A 22,600-nucleotide genomic window follows, 5' to 3' on the forward strand; every position below is an offset into this window, starting at 1 on the left:
TGGAGAGTATTTAAAAGTCTTGCTCTTACGTTTAGAGAAAAGCATGGGTAAAGAACTGTCATGAAGGAAATATTTTAAACAGTCATGTTGAGGAGAGCAGTGGGGACGGAGATGAGAAAGAGAAACAATCCCCTGAGAAACCGTGCAGGGAAGTAAAGAGGTCTTAAAAATAAAAATAGAGTCCCCACAACTCCACATCAAAAGGAAAAGAAGAGTAGGGAAGACGTTAGCTGTAAACAACTCCTTGCAGGGAGCCAGGGCTTCACAAAGATTCATCTTTCTACAGGCATAGGATAAGAAGCAAGCTGAAAAACTCAAGCATAGTAAACTGCTAGATTAGAAAGTATTTATTCATGTGTCTGCTCTGAAGGGAAAAAGGGATCACATAGCAAACAAAGACAAAGCACCAGACCACAAATATTTTGGAATACATAAAGCCAGCAATGTAACATCCATTTCTCATCATGAAGTCCAGATAATTTAGTAAGAATACGAAAGCCTTACCACAGAAACTGAGAGAAATTTTACAATATAGCAGAAAGAGAAACAGAATTTGATCTGGTCAAGTCAGCAGTTTTCTGTTTGGACTTGCTTGAGGAGTCAAACGAGCATGTTTTAACAAGATTGGATATTTAAACACATCAGTGCAGGAGATGACAGCGTGGGCTAAGAGGACAAAAACATTATAGTGGAGTGGGGGGAAAAGTTAAGTGAACAGAGGGCTCAGAGCTGACAAAGGTGAACAACAAGATGTCCATGGGATCGGCACTTCACAACGACTACTTTGTATACTGATGGCTGGAAAGGAAAGAACAATTTGAGAAAATTTGCTGATGAATCATGTTTATATCTTAGCAAAAAATAAGACAATCCCTCCTTGCTAATGGACACCCTACAAAACCCCACAATGCTGCCAAGCCCCTCTCCTAAACATACGATTTATGAGACTTTCAGACTGAGGAGGAATATAAGCATAATGGAAAAAATTCAAAAAAAATCTCTTTTTCAGGTAAAAGATTTCTTTAAATGCTCTTAAATGGTATTCAGAAGAAGGCAGAGACTGAAGAGTGGAACAGTTACAAAAGATTGCTGGAATTAATACAGAAATTGTCTTTTGTTCCCTTGCGTGCAGCGTTCCGGGGAAATAAACTTCCTCCCAGGACACTACTGAGCAAGACAGTACATACCAGGCTCCCATTTCTCATGCTGTGAACAATAAACTAGACAGCAAACAGATAGCCAATAGTCAAATGGGCAGTGCTGTGTTTTGAAAAGCTTTTATGCCATCATTAGATTTACCACAGTCATTTAAAAAAAGACAGCCACAAAGGTACTTATAAAAGTACTCAAAAGTACTGAAAAAACAGAAAGAAGAGAACAGCATGCCAAAACAGGCATAAAGCCCCCACGTTATTTGTCGTAAGAACAAGAGAAGCGAGCAGGTTTCCTTTGTGAGGCATTACCAACTTTTCCTGCGGCAGTCAGTCCTGTTTCTCCCCTCATAAAAGTAGGAACGTCACAGTGAAAAGAACAGCAGTGGAATTTAAAGTCTAGCAGAGAGAACACTGCTTCCAGCTATTCACATTCATAATCTGTAAAACTTATGGCCTGAAAAGATAATGTTGAAATTAACAATTCATTCTTAAATTGAGTTAGGTTTTTAGGCCCCATATAACAACTTTTTGCTTTTGAAGGTTAAAGTATAGATAATCAAAATCATACACAAAGGTGTTACATTAACAAAAGTTTTTGGATTTTTTTCCTTCAATCATAAGGATTAGTCTTTGGCAGAAACAACACTAACCGTGGGGAAATTTTTGCCTTTTTCTGGCAGGCCTTCTTGTATTTTTTTGATCATGGCCTCACAATCCCACATTTGACCACCAAAAAAAAAAAAAGAAGAAGAAGAAGAAGGCATGCAAAGCTATGGAACCAATGCAGTTCACAGTTAAAAGCTATCATGCACATGCTTCCACAGCACCATAAATGGAGAGTTGAATATACACTTTTACATAGAACATTTGCAAGCTACATTTGCTAAATCAGTCAAAGCTGTTGACTTTTGAATCCATATAGCTCTGAAGTAAGAAATGAATTCAGCCGGTTGACAAAAACATGAAGTGATCTGTTAGCTCCACATAGCATATTGGTGCTAAATTTTAACCAAATGTTAGGTCACAATATAAAAATTATAACCTAAAGCCTGTGGATCAGAGCTGCCAAATATAAATCAATAAATCAAAAGCTTTAGTTTAGATTCAAGCACTCTTTATATGCCCATAGTGAGTATAGGTACTATTTCTGCTGCTTTTCTGCTTAAACACTCCTATTCAATGGGGACAGGAGGAAGTCTGTGACTCAGGGCCCAGTTTTACTGGAAGAACATGATGATGAAACTGTAGCTATGCTATCAACTTAGTCTGAAGGCAAGAGAGCTTGTAAGGCTACTAAGGCTTGGAAGAGGTGAAAGTGTGGGCAAAGAAAGAACACAAAGCTAAGAGGGTCAATCTGAGTTTTCAAATAAAGAAATAGAATCAAAGACTCAAAAAAAAAAGGCAGCAATGTGACAAAATTTAAAAACTAAGACAAAAAACAGAGAGGAAGAAATGGCAGCTCAGAAAAATTGGGCATTGTCCCATTCCGAGGAGCTATGGAGTTTGACTCTTCCACATCTGGCTGGAAAGTGTGCTGCTAGCAAGGATGCATTGTGAGGCAGTACCAGAGAGAGCAAACGTACTAACTTTTGCCAAAAATCATGTTAGTCCCAGCCCATGACTGTGTATCTTAGAAACAGATAACTGCTGTGTACTCCAAATGATGTGTGTGCTGATCCTGTCTACGCACAACAGAAGATGCCTTTAGAGAAGCGACCTAAGGTGGAGTGCTACAGCACAGGAAGGAGGAAGCTGTGATTAGAATTAAGAAATTAAATCTGATAAATATATTAAATAGAGCTTTCTTAGTGAGGTCTCTTTTGCATTCTCTTCTTGACTTTATTTAAGTGCTTTATACAAACAGAACTATATTGGTGCAAGCTTGCAAAAGCCACTGTTTGGCCTGGTGCTAGGATACCCCTGCACAAGGTGAAACATTTAGCTACTGGTTTTACTCCAGCTGATGCTTACAAAATAGAACTGGGTTCACTATTATCAAGATAGTACCACGTCTCCCTTTTATTCCTCTCCAAAGTTAGATGGTAATTATAAAAAATTCACTGAGGAAAAAAAAAAACTATGCATCTAAGTGAGTCATGCAGTTCCTGGAATGAAAAAGGTGTTATTCATCAAAAGCTCAGACTTTTCTAATTTTCCTGATGGCTGAATATTGACTGATTAGAAGCTGAGGGAGAGAGCTATCAATTATCAGCTTTTAGACCACTCTTACATAAATCTTCCCCATAAACATAGTATGGAACGTCATCTCAGTATCTTCTTTCTGCTCAAGACAATGCTGACTTGCTTCATGGGTGGCTTATGTATCCAAAGTTGCTTTTTCTGGGAATAAAAAAGTAAGAGCACTCAGAGATGTGCATAGTATGCAAAATGCTCTAGTTACAGCAGGATATTTTTTAACTCATCTGTGAAGCAACAATGAAATTCAAATATAACTGGCCTAACAAACCTCTGCAGATCTGGAGACCTGCCAATGAAATAAGGCAGAAAAAGCAAAACTTGCAGGCCTTAAGAATGCAAGGCTTGGGGGGAAGATATACCTTTCTCCTCTTTTGGATCAACACCCGAAGGAAGACATTTCCATTCAAGGCTCAGTATCCCAGTAAGACAAAGTCATGACCTCCTTAAAGAGTTACATCAGCCTTTGACCATCCGTCTTGCACCGAAAGTTGCACCCACAGAGTATCTTTGTGAAACCCTTGACATTGAGGGGACTCTCTGTCTACAAGAACCCAAGAAAAAGTACTATGTAGTTTGACAACTCATTAAAAGAAAATGGCCCACTCCTTTTTGTCTAACACCTCTTTAAATTGGGAGTGATCAGTCCTTTCAGATCTTTCATTTGTTGGGAGTAGAGTTTGATTGTTTCTCTGTCTTCTAGGCAAAGAAATGCTGCAACTGCTGTGGTTAACCACTGTCTCAAGCTGGCTAATTTTAGGCAAGCTAAAAGAACAGGGCAGTTCCACGTAAGTAAGCAAAGAAACTAGGAGCCCTTCTCTGGAGCAAACTTTTCACTGTTTTTGGTCTGTAGACCTCTTTGGTTAAAGCAAGCCCTCAGGAATTGCATTTCTTCTGGTGGCCTGCCACCAGCATGCTGCTATCCTTAGCACACTTTTCTCAGATGAACCCCTCTGTAAGTCCTTTAGTGAGAAGCACCAGCAAGCTATTTTTCCGACAGACCAGACCCAATTGCTCTCCCAGGTCCTTAAGCAGCCCATTCACTCTGCTACAGCATTCAAGCTTATCAATTTTTAAGGCAAATGTACAAGAAAGTTTCTCAGTTTTAATCAGCCCTAGCCATGGTCATAGCTCTTCTCATTATAACATGCTTCATATACAGAAATCTTGAAAACTGTGGAACTTCTTCATAAATAAGATGCCTAGTTTCTGCTCATCAGAAGCTCCCTGTTCGGTCTGTATTATGATCGGATTCTTGTGGGGTAGAAAACAGCACCTCACAAAAAGAGTATCTGGAGATGGAAGCTTTACCGTTGGCTCTGAAGTTATAGCCCAGTTTTCAGGGCTAAAATACTAAATAACTCCAATATACATGAGACTGACCTGGGTTATCAGTTCTATCTGCGGATTGTTTAGAAGTAGATGGCATCCTGAGAGACTCTCTTTGAACATGCAAGGATTATGGAATTTCATTCAAACCAAGATTTAGACCAAGTATACGTTTTGATTGCAAACTCTTATTTTAGTTACTAACAGAATTTTGAACATAATGAACTTACCTATAGTAGCTAATATTCTTGTTTTCCTTGTTGTTAGAGTACTTTGTTAAGAACTAATCAAGCCATACTTCTTTCAGTAAGCAGTTTAAGTTCTCAGCCTGGAAGAACAGTAGGCAGGCAACTTATATCTCTGGCTAGCCGTTCCCCAACTGTTTTTCACAATTAAAAAAAAAATCTGCAAAAGAAAATACCATACAACTAGTGAATTTTGACCCTTTGATCCCTTCCTTTACAAACCTGAGATAAGGTCAAACTACAGATACATTTGACTCAATCTTCTTGAGTGACTGCTTACCAAGAAAGAAAAAAAAAAGACAATTTTTAAAGAGAACAGTATTATTCAAGCCTTCAAATATTTGATTGCAGTCATATTTTTTTTGAGATGACAGATAACAGAAAAAAATGCATTTTTTTCCTTTATTCATGCAGCTCCTTAAATTTTCAACTAATCACATTAAAATTGTATATAATCATTGCAGCTCCTTAGCAGCATCACCAATTACCTCTTCATTCAGCAGATAAATTCTTCCTTGGGATGGTCTTTCATATTCTTTGATGCTTGTTCAAAGTGTGCTCCTCTCACACATTTTCAGCACTATCAGTGACGTAGTAACTAGTAACAGACACCATCAGTCACAGAAACACAACCAGCTTGTCGTTTTAATCCTTTCACATGGTTTCAGTTTTCATGCCAAGGAGCCAGGGCGCCAAAATGAGAAATACTGAAAAAGTAGTAATTATTAAAAGAACCGAGGGTTCTCTATTTCCTTCTCTTAAAATAACATGATGCAGACAATTTAGATCCTCATTTAGTAGTAAAGAATAAACTATTTTTACTGGCAGTAATCTCACAAATCTGTACTAAAGTGACACTTACAGCCTTTCAATAATTTCAGACTTTCATAAACATTGTTAGCTTATGAAAAAAACAGTGTTTAAAAATGACCACAGCAGATTTGACCTCAGGCCTTTCATTGCCAATACTGCATCAGAATCGTCTGCTGAAGTAAATAAGGAAAACATAAGACTCTGAAACACATGGAAAAGAAGTTTCAAACTCAAAAAAAAAATTTTCCCTGTATTTCTTGTTTGTGCGATATCTGCTTCTCCTTGTTTTGTCTGATAAGGGAAGTTGCTTGCTCAGTTATTCTTACCTGATTTCTTAGTCTTGTCTAATTCAAACCACATAGAATTCAATCACTTTGATGTTTATGTCAAATCTGTTCATCTAGATGGTCAGTATACCATGGTTATCTTTTGAAAATATCTTTTCTTGGCAGTAATGAGAACTGAACTCCAGAGCTGACCCCAAATCAGTACTGTTTCTTACTTTTCTCAAAAGCAGGTGAGAGAGGGAACCTTTGATCATTTAAAAAAGGACTAAGCAAGCCCCTGTTGTCACCTTCATACAGCCAGAATAACAATTCACCCACTTCTGCATTTCCAAATGTTTAGTTAGTACATCTCCAACTATTTCTTAGTGTTTTCTATTGGTAACCTTCATACACTTACACACCCATACCTCTACCTTCAAAAAAACACTTCTGCTCTCTTAACACCTTGCACACTGAGAAAGATATTGGCCACTCACGAGCAATCTGCAGCTTTGGTAAGACAGCTAGCAGATATTACCTGTTCATACTAAATTTTGTGTTGTTTGCTTTGACACCTTCCTAGTGAAATTTCTAACTGGCTTGAGAGACTTCTTTGCTGTCCTCTACCTCAAGAAGAAATTTTAATTTCTCTGTTACATTTTGTTCCATGGCAGGAAGAATGAGCAGCAAGAAAACAGAAGCATTATAGCTCATGCATTTTTACTTGTGAAGCTGAAGAGCCTTTCTACTGAACAGAGTTGGGCCTGATACTGAAAGGTGCTGAATTTCACCTAAGAAATATTGATTTCTATATTTCACAGGAAAATAAATATGTTTCAGATTGCTTTTTATACAATAAAATTAAGACTGTCAGAAACTAAGTTAACATACAATCTACTGCATTGTGAAATAGTTTTCTGAAGGAAAAGAGAGAAATACATTGTCTGTGGAAATACACTACCTGAAAGCAAAAACGGACAATAAGACTAGAGAGATTTATTGCACTCTGAATATCGAATAGACTGCATGACCTAATAGGGGAGTTTCATTACCATACCTATGATTCAGTGCTTCAAACTTCTTCACAATAGACTCCTCCAGCACTTCAGTGTTGCAGGCTGCAGTCAGTGTGACAAGTAGCTTTGCAGGCGTTGGCGTACCAAATGCTATATGCTATAACATATATATTTTGCCTTTAAACACATCCTTTTAGTATGTGCTGCCTTCAGAAAAAGGGTAATGCAATGTTCCTTTCAGACAGACAGCAAGAAACTACCCTTGAGATGCTCCTCAAATATGACTGGAGTCCTTGGAGGCCACAGAAGTACTCTCATAGTAAAGATTGTTCTCCTGGGAAATATGGTCATTTTCAATGGCCCCAGAAATGCCCTGCCAGCTCCTGCTGTGTCTTATGCAGGGAGATTATGTTTCTAATTTATAGTGGTTTTACAGTGATTCTTCAACAGACAACTTCCTTCTCACCCAGCACATTTGTGTGTCTGTGCCTGAACTCAGCTTCCAAATGTGTGTTATTTGTTGTTACAGGATTGTTGACCAGATACAGTGCAAAAAATTGAGCGACTGGAAAACTAAATGACCTATTCACTAGTATTTACTTGTGTATCTTATTTGAGCTGCTTCACATATCAAGAAATCGTACAGTTTCAAGTCAGAGAAGACAAAGCAAGCTAAATGCCAGAGAATTTATTATCAGAAGAGGACAAAATGTTTTAGGACCATAATCCCCGTGGTTTCCAGTCACTGGCCTTTAGATTTTAAGATTCCCCAACTGAATTTGGGCACCAAAATGTTGATGATTATCCGAAGTTATGAGCTTGCACCTTTATTATTTCCTCTGCAGACACCTTGAATTTGATTGATTTAACTGTGCAGACCTCCCAGCCGTGACAATTGCCTGTTCCACTGTCACCCATCTAATAACAGTCATATATTTAACTGCATCCGCTAGCTGCCTCATAGTGGTGGATTTCTAATAACTGATTTGGCCTGGATTTAAGCAAGACATCAGACATCAAAGGTTCTATGCTCTAATAACAGTCCCTTAAGCTATCTACCTTCTTTGCCTTTTAAGTTGTTTACTAATCAAGATAAATGAGTTTGCCCAGCCAGACAATGACAATAGTTGGCAGATACATTGCTCATGTAGCTGACCTTACTCGATTTTAAAACAAAATAAATCTATGCTGTTTTTTTTTTCTGTATGACTTATTAAATTACTGATACATAACTTGTCTGCCCCAGATTGTCAGGCACTGCTAATGCACTGAGCTGTAGACACTACGTAACCTTAAAAACAAAAAAAGGTTTACATTAAAATTAGAAAGGAAAAGAGACAGGTTCAGATGAGGGGAGAGGGAAAAAAAAAGGCTTGTCTAATTATCTTCTGGGAAACCAACATGCTCTCGACTGCCATGATTTTAAAAATAACTCTGGATCAGGAAAGACAGATGTGACACATTAAAGGAGTTCATTCAAAAGGTGGAGTCACGGTGCTTCAGAAATATTTGTGTCCAAGGAGTCTGTGCTGAGTCTCCATAACTGAAAGCACTCGGAAACTTCCTCTGAAGGTATTACATTTATTGTTGATTTGAGAAAGATCGATAAGAATTGTTAGTTTGAGGTTAAAGTTCTCCAGCCGGAAGTATGAATTTAAGAAATACTGGGTATAGAATTCTCTTTGCTGCTTCTTATGAAACAGCCACATGCCAGCATTAGGACCTACAAAAAAAAGACCTTGTTTAGTTATAAGTAACCATTATTCTAATCCTATTTATGGGGACAAACTCTATATTGTTTCCTCTATAGCCTGTAAAAGAACTCCAAAACTATCTCGCATGTTACTTCTAGGTGGGATGAACATACGGTCTATCCTTTTTCACCATACAACTTGGGACTTTCTTTATAGGAGCCCCAAATAAAAAAGGTCAGAAACGACCCGGTCAGGATTCGATCTGTATGAGATGGAGATTTCTTCAGGAAAGACTCTGCAAACTAACAAGCTGAAAAAAGTCTCCTCAAAAAGCCCTTGACAAATATCAACTTCTAGAACACAAAAAGGCACAAAATGGGGGCTTTGCTGCATTCTTCAGAATTTTTTTTCTACATTTCTTAGAGGAAAAAAAAAGAACACCATTGTTCATTGTGTTATAAGATAATGTCTTGTAATAATGAAATTTGTCAGACTAAGAAATAAGACATTTGTTGCTCAGTCTATGAAGTAATTAACTGTCATTCCCTCCTTTTTAGACCAGCTAAGAAATAACAGCTATCCCATTTACGTGGGTGCAATAACTCAGTTTTTTCCTAGCATCTTCTTAAGAGGTGACAAAATGGCATCCAGGGAGAAAGTGAATATGTGAAAAAGTAAAATACGTTATTTTAAACAATTTTACAAATCATGTCCTGCATATATTTGGACAGATCAGCAAGCAGAAAGGATCAATGAAAAGGAGGAATATAATTCCCTCTCTCCATACAACCAGGGGGATATTTCATACTTCAGTATTCAGACTGTTTTTTTCATAAAGTAACCCTTATTTACATACCCATATCTCTGCTCCAGACTTCTCACACTCCCCAGGTATGTTCCATCTCCTGGGAGTTTATTGTGCATGTGGATACTCTGATGCATGAAATCATCTCCATTGTTCTTCACATACTATTAGCAACAAATATTTATAAATAATAATAGCTATTACTACAATAATTTATAAACAACTAGCATATAATAACTAGCAGATAATTTATAAATAACGTGCATATTGGATGGATAAAATGTAAATTGCCATACTAGCCAGAAAAATACTTTAACATGGCCTATAACACCAATCCTATCCCATGATGCTCCCTGCCCTTCCCCCAACCACTTGGAATGTAAACATTAAACAACCCTTAAAACAACCCTTGAAGACTAAGGTAGGTAATATAATAAAACTCTAGTATTTAAAGCGTGGAATCAGGCTGGCTGGATCGGGAGACTGCCAAGATGCCCTGCAGCTTCTCCATTTGCTAATAGCAAAAAAGAGTAATTAATTTGATTTGCCTTCAGCCCAGTTTTGCCTTGTCTGCTTAAATGTGACAGCAGCAACATCTCTACCTATTTTTGCAACATACTTGAGAGGTCTCAGATGCCTGTGCTGAAGGCAACTATAAAAGTTCAAGTTCCCAGTTTTTATAGGACAGTTGGGTAACTTCAGACCTGAGAAAGACAATGAATGATACTGCATGAATGATCAGATGTTGGGGCTCACGCTAACACTGGGAGCTCTAAGCTAAAATCACCAGTTAAATCAGTCTTCATGAGCTCAGTTACAAAGGGACTCAAAAAGCACACGTCAAAAAGGCACCCAATAACTAGAACCTAACTCAAGTTAGAGGGACTGGAGTTCAGAGTGAATGCAGAGAGTTTATATCAAGGCCCAAAACATCATATCAAGAGGTTTTTTCCAAGCATCTCCACCTGTAATGATCAGATTTACCAAGTGACCTGCTATTTAACTAGGCCATTTTAGGCTAGATGAGTTAAAATAAGGGAAAAGTAATTTTTCCAAAACTATGGATTTTTTTAAAATATGAAACTGCATGTTTATAAACAACAACCAGAACTAACTGCAAACTCTTTCTTTTGCTCACCTCTTATCTCTATTCTTTAGGAGAGACCACTAGCAGGAAGTCATCTCCTTTGCCTTCTTTCCGAGGCAACAATTCATCCCAAGAGATGTTATAGTAAATTTAATCAAATACTAATCCAAGAAACTTTCCCAGCAGATATTCTTGCCTTGGCAGATCTTTCCTTCTCTCTGCATTTTCAGAGTTAGAGGTTTCCCCAGACTATTTCTCTGAGATCTCACTAGCCTATATCCTACTAACTGAAGTATCACTTGCTAGATCACTTAGTTACTAATAACATTGCTGTTTACAGCTGGGAGCACAGATCCATGAGCAATTCTAGTATTTTGTCGTATTTGACTAAAGATGCTTTACCCACTCATAACTTCTAATAAAGCTGAATTGTCCTTCCCATTGGCCTACGTTGCGCCCAGTGAGAATCAGTAACATTACTTCAAGTATTTCTGTCTTAGCAGCAAAAAGGAAGAAATGCATACAGTTTCAGCTAAAGTAGGAAACCAGACAGTCCAAATGAAATCAACTAATATATGTCATTTGGATATGTTGACCTGGCCTTAATTTACTTTGTATAACTGCAGATCAAAGTATAGTATCAGCAGAGTTTTAGGGTTTTGCTTACTTGTTTTTGAATCTAAAGCTATCAGGAGATCTGGAAAGCTCTGGTCCTCATTTGTTTTTCTATTTTCACCCTCCTCAACCTTAATATTCTACTAATAGTATCAACCTCAAAAGCTGCCATGTCTCTCAAAAAAAAAAATTAGGATAAACTTGTCAGTATGAATATATACTGAAATATGAGCACTTACTCTCTGAATGGCCCAGCTGACTTTGTAGGAATGGAAACCAGTTGCACAGAACACAGAGAAGACAGATAATGACTGGAAAGCGAGAAAGAGAAACTGAGCCTGCTACTCAAGGCCTGCTCGATAACAACTCACTTGCTGATTAATTAGTAATTTTCTTCCTTTTGGCTAACATACATTTTAAATCAACTTCAGACACAGCTAACTATATTTTCTTAACTGGCATCTAAACTATGCTCTCTTGTTCTGCATCCTTATTTACCTTTAAAATTCTCTGTTGATTGCTTTGTGGCCGCTTTGGTGGGAATTTCAATGTTCTGTTTTTCCAATCCCACAAGAGCCCTTCAACGTTCCATGGATCGTTGCATCCTGGATGCACGCTTTTGAGACTAACTTAATACTTATGGCTTTAGTCCGTTCCTCCATAACTTGGCAACTTAAAGCAAGTAATCTTCACCCATGAAAGTTCTACTGCCTTAAAAAATGGCTGTAAAAGTTAACCTCATGAGCTGAGTTCTGTGGGAAAATGAAATAGGACAAAGACTGGCCTACTGAAAGAGAACAATGCACGAAGAGGAAAAGGAAATAGTTTGTGACATTGCCAAACTGCATTTTATCTTTCTGAAAGACATAGGCTAACAGAATAGCCTGCTTTATTTATAGGATACCTTCGGTAGATTCACTTCTTACATTATGCCAGTGGTGTCTTTTGCACATCAAATAATTCCATCAGGCAGTAAGACTCTGCTTTTGCCAGGTGTAGCACGAACAATATAAATGATATCCTACATATTTCATTCCATTTATTCACTAGCAAGTGAGAACATCATTAGTTCGAGATGCACATTTTTAAACTTAAATCCACTTTTAAGTGAATACAAAAAGATAACGGTGGGCAGCATAAAAAATGACTGTCAAAATGGAGATTACAGAGCAAGAGAGCCCTCTACGCAATTTCCCTTTAGTCTGGAAGTCCTTTTGGTTTGGAAATATGGCATTTGCAAAAGTCAGGGGTAGCGCTCAGAAAGGGATCTCTCCATTTAGTCCTGAGAGCTTGTTAAAAAACAGACAACTCCTGATTACAGTACCGCATTTACTCCCTTCCATCTTTCAACTGTTCTCTCAATAAGCAATTTAAAATTTTATTTTTTGAAATATTCTGACAGAACAGCCAGCAAGTAAGAGAATTCATGATCTTATAACTCCTTTCCCTTCTCCTCTTTATTCTCTCCAAACAGGCCAACATCTCTTGTCCCAGAAGACCATCCATCATGATGGTGACAGTTATTGATTTGAATTAAAATAGCAGAAAGAAGCTGAAAGTATTAAGCTCTATTCTTCCACACTGCAGGTATCAAAATAAACAGTACTGAGAATTTACACTAATGTGATCACGTATTTATGCCTATGTTTGAGGCTACAGCCAAAGCATGAGAGATGCCAACAGAGCACTTCAGCAGTTATAATTAGAACAGAAAACTGATCTGGTGGCAAGGACAACATGTAATAGTCTTGGCACCAGCAATTCACCAGGTGAAAGGATTCCCTATTACAGTAAGAAACTTGATGGGTAGCAATAGCCACTTAATTTGTTTATATAACCAAGCAAGCTGTTTTGGTCCTTTTGTTTTTTCCCCTATTGCTTATTTCACATGTGAAAAGAGAGCAAATTTGGGGGGTTAACATCCAGCTACTCACAATTACAACTTCAAATGCCTGCCAACTTCATAATCTTACTAGCTGGAAAAGAGAAAAAAGCCTCTTACCAAGAACAAGAGACCTAGACACACACAGAGACACATTCAGATAGCAGGAGCAGTCTGCTCCTAAATTGAGTACTCTGTCAAGGACACTCAGTATATATCACAAACAATAATTAAACCTCGACATTCCTATATTGCAGGAGAGCATTTCACCCACAGATTCCAGAGAGGTGAACTGATTCGGAGAGGTTGTGTTTCATCTAAACTTGCATAACCTGCTTTTATCAAATGTTTTTTTGTCCCATTAGAAACGGCACCTTTTAATCTAGCTATGCTGTCCTGCGAGAACTGATGAAATGATGCTTGCAAGGCACAGGGCACACCATTTGGTAAGCATCAGGTACAGAGGAGTATTATTCTAAAGAACACTGTTCCCCTCCCCCCAAAAAACAATTGATTCCTCAACCTATATTGGATCAATTTGTTTTAAATGAGATCCCACAACATTTTAGAACAAGTTGGCTGATAGGCAAGAGATAGATAATCCTGTGCAGTTTATCTTCCTCCTCCCGGAGTTTTGAGGTCTCCCCTTCTATGTGGATGGATAGGCAAAAATTTTCCTGTGTGTTACAGTTTCTCTCCAGGGTCCCTGCAGAAAAATAAAGTGGTTGTCTTTTCCCAATGATTGCCATTTATTATAGTGTAAGTGCTCAGATATTAATTGGCAATTTTACTTACCATGACAATTTTTCCTACTTTCTCTCAAACAATAAAAAGATGATTTAAAACCCATAACAGCTTTGTTCCATCTGTAAATCCATCTGTGTTTTTAGTATGCACCCTTGAAATACTGATGCTTTTGGGGAAAAACACATTACAAACAATTAAGTTTAATATATTGTGTTACAGTTCTGCAATGCAGAACTTCATCATGCCTTGCAAGGTGAAATTCCACTGGATGCCTGTAACAGGTATCCCTCTCGTGTAGGTTGCAATACATTTTTATTATCTGAATGCCTGTTCCTTGTTCTGCTGTGTCATTTCCATAGGTACCTCACGGTAGTAAATGAAATATAGCCATTGCAATAGAAGAGCCATTTGGAAGTCTGACATTTATCCACCTCTTCCAATCACCTGTGGATTTTGCTGTTTCATTGCTAGTTCCTCCTCTGTTTGATTACCTGCCTACACATCGTTTGGGCACTTGAGATTTCAGGGGACTTGACATGACTCTAACTCCTTTTGGGACAATATGCTGAACAACCTTCCCTGTCCCCACTGGCTCAGTGACAGATATTGAGAATGGGTGCCTCTCTTTGATCAAGGCATAAAGGAGAACCAGCTGCTTCTCATGCAGTTCTGAAGTCAAATGAAAGCAACTCCATGCTAGTCAGGACCATTGTCTGAACAAGTGACTCTTGTCCCTAGACAACAGTGTTAGGAAAGAGACTCACCATGTGCAACAATTTTCTGTGCTACCTAGAGAGAGACTTGTCAGAAGAGTTGTATGAAATTAGCAACTGTCACTTACTTACTCAATTTGCACAGAGAAAAATTAAATTGTTTCCATTCATATTTTATGGGATCTGACAAGAGAAACAGGATGCTAATGTTTCCAGCATGCACTGTCTGGGGGTGGACTGCAGCATAAACATCCATCAGTCCTGAAACCAATTACTGCCTTCCTAATGCCCATCACAGCAGGCATCGTTCTCTGTGTATGAACATTTGTTAATCAGACCACTAATCTCTCAGACAAACAAACATCACAGATAAGTTTAGGGAGGCTTTCTTTCTCATGAAGCACAGATTAAAACTTACTCCAACATAAACACATGCTTAATGTGTGTGGTTGCATTTTACCAGCCTGTTGCAATTCACTCACAGCTCCCTTGGAAATTCTCTCTACCTGTCAATTCTCGATATGGTCTGAGTTAATGACTGAAGTGGTAGATTTGGGGAGGGCATACAAACAATTACTCACCAGCAGATGTCCTGTCTTAGGTCTTTCCTTTCAGGGAACGACCTCTGAATCACATGGCAAATAATAGGAGAAAAACAGCATTTCAGAAACCTTATGCAGCAAAGAAACGAGGAACCCACAGACTAGCAGGGATAAAGAACTCAGAATTTCTTGCTATTCTAAGGTGTAATGAAAAACCAGATTTTTCCTGAAGATGTAAATCTTTCCAGGTTTTCCAGAGCTCCACATCTCACTCTCAGCTGACAGAATATAGTTACCTTGGGGTTACATTGAACAGAAGTGGCTATCGATTAGAAAAGTGTTTGCAGATTACGAGCCTTGCAAAAGAGTTACTCAGCAATCTCTCTTAATTGGATATGGTCAGCACTTGAAACTTAATTTCTGTCTCCATTTAAGTGAGTCAATATTGTGGAAACAGCTAGAAAACAGGTTTGGCACAATGACTGCAGTTCTGTTCCCATTTTGTTGGATTAGTCTAGTTACAAGCAGCATGTCTGCCTTTGTTTCAGATCAAATAACCACTGGCTTCATGCTCCGTCAGAAGGTTGTAATGGTATCCATCTAACACTGCATCAGGGCCTCATGGCTTATACAAAGATTACAGAATCACTGAAACACAGAATCACTGAGGTGGAAAGGGACCTCTGGCGTTTATCTATTGCAACCCCCCTTCTCAGAGCAGGGCAGCTACAGCAGGGTGCCCAGGACCACATCCAGTTGGGCTTTGAATATCTGCAAGGATGGAGACTGCACAACTTCTCTGGGCAATACGTTCTAGTGTTTGACCACCCTCACAGTAACAAAGTTTCTTCTTATATTTAAATAGTTCCTATATTTCACTTTGTGACCACTGTCTCTCATCCTGTCACTAGTTACCACTTAGAAGAGTCTGACTCTATCTTCTTTACTCCCTCCAATCAGGTATTTATGCACTTCGATAAGATTCCCCAGAGCCTTCTCTTCTTGAGGCTGAACGATCCTAGCTCTCTCAGTCTCTCCTCATACATCAGATGCTCTGATCCGTTAACCATCTTTGTAGCCCTTCACAGGACTTGATGCAGTATGTCCGTGTCTCTTTTGTAAGGGGGAACCCAGAACTGGATGCTGCACTCCAGATGCGCCTCACCAGTACTGAATAAAGAGGAAGGATCACCTCCCTTGCTCCGCTGGCATTGCTCTTCCTAATGCAGTCCCAGATGCTCTTGGTCTTCTTTGCCACAAGGGCACATTGCTGGCTCATGTTCGATTTTTTTGTCCAACAGGACCCCCAGGGCTTCTTCTGCCAACCTGCTCTCCAGCCTTGTACAGGGGCAAAGGGTTATTCTTCCCCGGGTGCAAGACTCTGCATTTCCCTTTGCTGAACTTCATGAGGTTCCTCCCCGTCCATTTCTCCAGCCCGCTGAGATCCCTCTCAACGGCAGTGCAGCCACCTAGTGTATCAACCTGCTGGTTTTCTGCTGTCTGTAAACAGGCTGATGGTGCACTCTATCCATTGTCCAGGTCACTAATGAAGAGGTTAAACAGTGCTGGACCCAGTATCGACCCCTGGGGGACACCACTAGTGAATGGCCTCCAGTTGGACTTCATGCCACTGACCACAGCCCTCTGAGTCCAGCAGTTCAGCCATTTTTCTGTCTATCTCACTGTTCACTTATCTAGTCCACATTTCATCAGTTAGTCTACTATTCGCAGTGTTGCAGGTCATAAACTCCACAGAAAGTCAGGTTTGATTAAATTTTATTTCTAGTAGTATACAACTACTAAAGCTTACAGCCTCTTACATCAAGAATTAGGCATTGACTGTACCTAAACCTAAAGATGATGACTAGTTACAACGCTCTTGTCAATCCCACTAGTCAGTTCTGAAGGAGACAACATAACATACTGAAAAAGGATCAAGAGCCCTTACACACTTGAGCGAATCTCACTGTGTTTCTCTCCTCAAAGGCTAATATGCTAATGAGACTAAAGAAGAAACACTGAGCACATATTTTCTGAAAAACCACATGACCTTTAATAGGAAAAGAAAAAAGTCTCCTTTTCCTTCTGCTATGCAAATCAGAGGATTCCTGCCTCAAAATACAGCAAATCTCATCCGTAAGGTAACATCTGGAATCTAGGAAATCTGTATGTCAAAGAAGTCATAAGCAAAACATTTCCATCAAGTAACTTTCAATATATAAGTTTATGCAACATTAAATAGAAAGTTATAAAATTTTACAGCATTATCAAAGATATGACAAAGACACTGAATTCAAATTTATGTTTTGGTTTGCTAACGCCCATTTATTTATGTTCAAAGTTTGCCAACCATTTTAATTTTTAGAAACACAGCACCTATTCATGTTTAGAAAAAGCTGAACACACTACCTCATGACAATTCTGCTAGGAAAAACCATATATAGACCTCCTGCACCTACTCAGGAGAAAGACTATAAGATTTCCCAAAAACCAAAATTGTGGGCAGCACCTCCAGGAGCTCAGTTCATACTGACTGCTAGGCTAACAGAGGGAGAGGCACCTCTTCTCTTGTTTAAAAGCGTCACCTATCCTTGCTGCTGAGGCATATACTTCTGCAGGAACATGGAAATCAGTTGACTTTGATCATCTCATTTTGTATCAGAGTGCTGTAACTTTCAGTGCTTTGTTCAGCTTAGTCCCATTCCATGGCTTGAATTACCAAAAGGGGGTCTGTCAGTGGCAAGGGAAGCCAAAGCTCTCCCGAAGCTCAGCCACGACAGGTTCTTGCCTCCCTCCTTTCCCTTGACACTTGTTATCGTTCCATCCACGTTCCCCATCCACACTGATGAAACCCATACATTTCCAAATGTGTCTCCCCTAACTTCCTAAATCATTTCTCCCTGGACAAAGACTTGATTGCACTATTTTTGCTATGCTAGTGTGTACTAAAAGCTTCATGACTTGGTGTCACTAGTGTTTCAGCAATCATTTTTTCATCATGAAGTTATCTTCTGAAGAGTATTAATGACTTCCAAGGGTGGCCTTTTAGCTTTTTTGTCAAAGCAGCATAGTAAACTATTTTCCTTTACTAAATTTATACCAAAAATTAAATGAAAAGGTTATGTTAGATGCTCCTTTTCCTAAACTCCAAGTCTAAAGGTGCAGATATTAGAAAGGCAAGAAGCATGAAAGCAGCACAGCTATTCTTGGGCAAGCATTAATAATTAGGCATTACTCTGGACAAAGGGCAGTGCTTCATCTGAAGATGAAGTATTATCTTCAATATCTTTTTGTGCACTTGGCGGAACATTCCCACTGATTGTGCTTCTAATCTGAAGATAAGTTGGCAGGTTTGCCCTTTTCCAGCTGAAATACAGTCTCTTCTGGGAAACCTTTACCAACACATACCGAGAATTGTTATGTTCTATTAAAGGTTGTTCACTGATATTTGTAGTATCTTAAATACACACCACATTATTACAGGTGAATTCTACATTTGCTTAGAGCAAGATCATACTGAAAATAAAAGCCAGAAAGAAATCCAGAATGACACCTTGCTTAGGAAGCAGACTCACTACTATGCCAGACTATTGCTCAATACTATAAGACTTGCTTCAGTAACAGCACAGTCAGTTGGGAACCAAATAACAGAGCCTAGGAGAAATGTGGAATTCTAGTTGTCACTTAAGATTTGCTGATCCCTAAGAACAAGAAGGCTCCACAGCCATTTTAGATTGCAAAGGTAGAAAATTGAATGACTGACTACCACACCAAAACAATATGCAGAATTACTCTCAAAGATGTCTTTCCCCCAGACGGCAGTGGGAAATGTTTCTTCTCATAGCAGAAGGATTTTTTTTTTCTTTGTAAAAAAAAAGAGAGCTGCTCACATGAATATACAGGATTTCATCGCTTTTATGAAGAGGGAAAATGCATGTTAGCCTCATTTAACAGTTGGAAAATTTACCTTCGCTCAAATTGCTTTATTTCATAAAATCTCCTTACTTGCAATCATAAAAAAAACAAGACCAGAAACTAACGCATTTATTAGATTATCCCTCTAGAGCTGACAGAAGAGTCTACACTCCATTTCAGTCAGAAATCCACTCTGGAACATCTGATGTCAAGACAGTTTAGCTTTTATATTTGTAACTTTTTTAAGGTACCCATTTATGTTTATTGCAATAGCAAAGGCTTGTAATAGCTAATTAAAAAGAAAAGAAAAAGAAGCTTCAAACGCTTTTTAGACTCAGAAGTTAGAGTTCAGTAAAATAATTCTACTAGGTGAATTTGTAGAGAATTTTACAGTACTGTTTAACAGATAACATACTGATTATATCAGACTCTTAAAATTCAGCCAAAAACCCTAAAACAAACAAATACCAAAGGCCAGTCATGATATTATCCATTCTCCCCAAAATATGTATTGCATTTACCTGTGCTTCTTCTAAACCTGTCCGCCATTGCCAGGAAAATAATGATACGATGCTTTCAAATGATTAAGAGGTCCATAACAGTGAATCTGCTGGCATCTGTCATGTGTTCCTAGGCTAAAAGACAGGGGTCAATAAAGTTAAAAACATCTAGAAGTGCTCTGGCATATGTTTATTGAATCACCTTCATGTTAATAACCACATTTAATTAATAAGGCTGGTCAATAGGGTTTTGTCAAACATGTTTTGGCTAACCAGAATCTCCATGGGTGCATTCTGAAGAAAATGTTTATATCCAAGAGAGTCATTTGACCTCACATGAACTTACGTAAACAGATTCAGAACTAGCACCAAGCTGTATCAAATCAGTCCTACTCGGGGCACCTCATCCTCTCTATTTCTCACTGTGGGCCAGAACGCCTTGCTGAACCCCCCCGGAGCGCTCCTGCAGCTCTCCGACCCGGAAAACTGTGCGCTCAGGAAGCCAGTACGCAGAACAGGACAGGACAGCATTTTCAGCAGCAATGTGTTTGGTTTTGCAATCATCTTAAAGCAGGTGTTACACACTCATCCGCAAAATATAAAAAAATCCAATTTAGCCTATTCTTTTTGTGAAAAAGGGACATAACACATTTTGCCTGTTTGCAAGTTTCTCCCTAGTAGATCTTCCATCACAAAAGAATTGATTTTTTTCCTGCAATATTTATGCCAAGAGATACAATTTTTATTACTATTAGTGACCCATCTATAACCTATGGAAACTAGCCAAAACCTTAATTCCTAAGGCTTTAGTATTAGACGTGTGCATAGAGTATAATCAGATTTTAAACAAGAACAATTCTTGTTCTTTAAACAAGAATTAGAATTTGTTACCTTCGAGTATAAGTTTATAATAGTGACAGTTATAAATGAATCTTTAAGGTTAATTAAATGACATGGTGTTGAGTACACTGTTAACTTCAGCTGAATAAGTTTTCTTTTTATAGACTGCCAGTCCTTACTTATCCTCCTCATTTCCTTACATGTCCCTTACATCTGGAAATTTGCACATACCAAATGAACAATCACAAACAGAACAAATATGCACAGATATATATACATATATATTTATATACATAAACAAACAGAAGTGGTTTAACTTCATCTGACACTCCAAGGTCATATGTTTTACTGGATGGGATCTGAGTCCACAGGTGTCCTGAGCATTCCCTCTATCTTAGATCAACAGAGACTTGGACATAAGGAGTCACCTGTATCGTATGCTTTTGAGAATACAAAACACAAAGTTCCAGGTCCAAAAGACACTGATGAAGAAATTAAATGAGACATTCCTTACTTTATGCATTAAATTGAACCAAACACATCTACATGACTGAATTCTAGCTGCTTGACAATTTTAAAAAATAAGAATAACAATAACCTGATTTTGAGGTGCAGAATTTCCTGACAAAATTAGAGAGAGAAATCTTCAGCCTTTGATCTCCTTCCTTCATTTTGGTCACCAGAGAAAAAACAAGGCAAGGAAGAAAGCATGAATAATCAGATAAATTGGCCTTTGTTTTTCTTAGTAGAAAAGAGAAAAATAAACTTAAGAACTTTAAAAAATTCCAAACATTCAAGAAGTAGACCTACAATTTATATGTCAGACAGCTGAAACTGATTTTAAAAAATCAGGTTACACTACTCAAAGCTACAAATCACATGCTCAGTCTAAAATTATTCTTTAATTCACAGCAGTAACAAAAAAAAAAAAGAGATTCCAGGACTGTAATTAAAGAATTAAATATAGGCACTTACATTGACAAACATGAGTCAAAGTCTACAATCCAGTTAAATGTTTTTCATTTTTCCAAAATATATTTTACAATAGCAATATCTACACAGCAATTGAGTCCATGAGAGATGGGCATATAGAGTAAGCACGATTATGTGTCTCTAAAAGCTTACAAAATGCAGAAAATATTTAAAAGATTTTCTAGACAGCTTAAATTGAGGAATTTCGTTTTGATGGTGTAATAGAGAAAGAGAGAGAGGGAGGAAAGGGGAGAGAGAAAAAGGAAGAGAGAGAAAGAAAGAGAGAGGAAAAGTAAGTAATAGATTGTCTTAAAATGTTCAGTAATGTCAGCTATTAATAATAGATGTAGGAAACTAACTCCTCTCCAGTGAACTGTTTTGACCCATTTATTACAGAAGTACAACACGAGCTAAAAAGGTTTAGCTGGGAGCACTGAAGTTCAACTACTAACACGATGTCTGAAAGCAATCTCAATTAACTGGATGAGAAAGCAATTAAAAAAAAGTTGGTAGGAGCCAGGAGGGGCAAGGAGGGACAGCCCTACAAGTGATACAGGCTATGGGCGTTTCAGCTCCCGCTGACGCGCAGTTGCATAGTTTGTGTTGTTATCTACGCCTCTTTCACAAAGCAAAGTTTGCAAGCATGTGTGAATTAAATGACGGGAAAGTTTTCTTTTGGACTTATACAGAGAATAAAACCACCGTCCTGAAATGCACCAACTAATCATTCATTTTCTATTTCAGGCCAAACTTACACTAGACTATGAAAGAGGCCTGGCCCATCAGCATAAATGAGCGAAGGCTGACTGCGGCGCGAAGGCTGAAGGGAATGACTACGAAAGCGGTAGTGCCCTGTCCCTCTCCCGGGGAAGAACCAGACTGCTGGCACTGCTGCTGAGGGCAAACAAGTAGCTCAGAGCAGGGCTTCCGAGCAGGGGAAGCAAAACACCCACGTGACCGGACTACTAAATGGACCAATCTGCCATTTTGCATGCAGCAAGCTAAGAAGAGTTTATGTCACGCTGCCCTTAAGTTTGACTGATCAGGCAGGAAAAAGCTGGACTTCCTCAGTGATTTACCTCCCAGGATCACACTCAAAGGCTGGGAACTGCTAACGTGCACGGCCCCTTTCTTTGTATTTTAACTGAAAACTGTTTTAGTTTCCTTTCTAAAACTAAGAACTGGAAGGACATGTCATCCTGAGTCATCCAAAATCACTGACCAAAGATAAGGAGTATTTCCTTACCTATAGTAAGGAAAGTATGACAC

At 38.5% G+C, this 22,600-nt stretch overlaps 1 long non-coding RNA gene across 1 annotated transcript in view; it reads right to left on the minus strand.

Annotated features, from left to right (window-relative positions):
- Positions 1-8,266: 8,266 nt before the first annotated feature.
- Positions 8,267-22,600, minus strand: part of LOC138061055 (uncharacterized) — a 96,520-nt gene continuing 82,186 nt past the window's right edge. Inside the window, exons 2-5 of the long non-coding RNA XR_011134663.1 lie at positions 20,958-21,024; positions 19,541-19,654; positions 9,570-9,682; positions 8,267-8,742 (exon numbers count right to left, since the gene is read on the minus strand). This is a non-coding gene — a long non-coding RNA (uncharacterized lncRNA). The remainder of the gene's footprint in view (positions 8,743-9,569; positions 9,683-19,540; positions 19,655-20,957; positions 21,025-22,600) is intronic.

This window comes from Struthio camelus, chromosome 1 (assembly GCF_040807025.1).
Source record: "Struthio camelus isolate bStrCam1 chromosome 1, bStrCam1.hap1, whole genome shotgun sequence".
Taxonomy (NCBI): domain Eukaryota; kingdom Metazoa; phylum Chordata; class Aves; order Struthioniformes; family Struthionidae; genus Struthio; species Struthio camelus.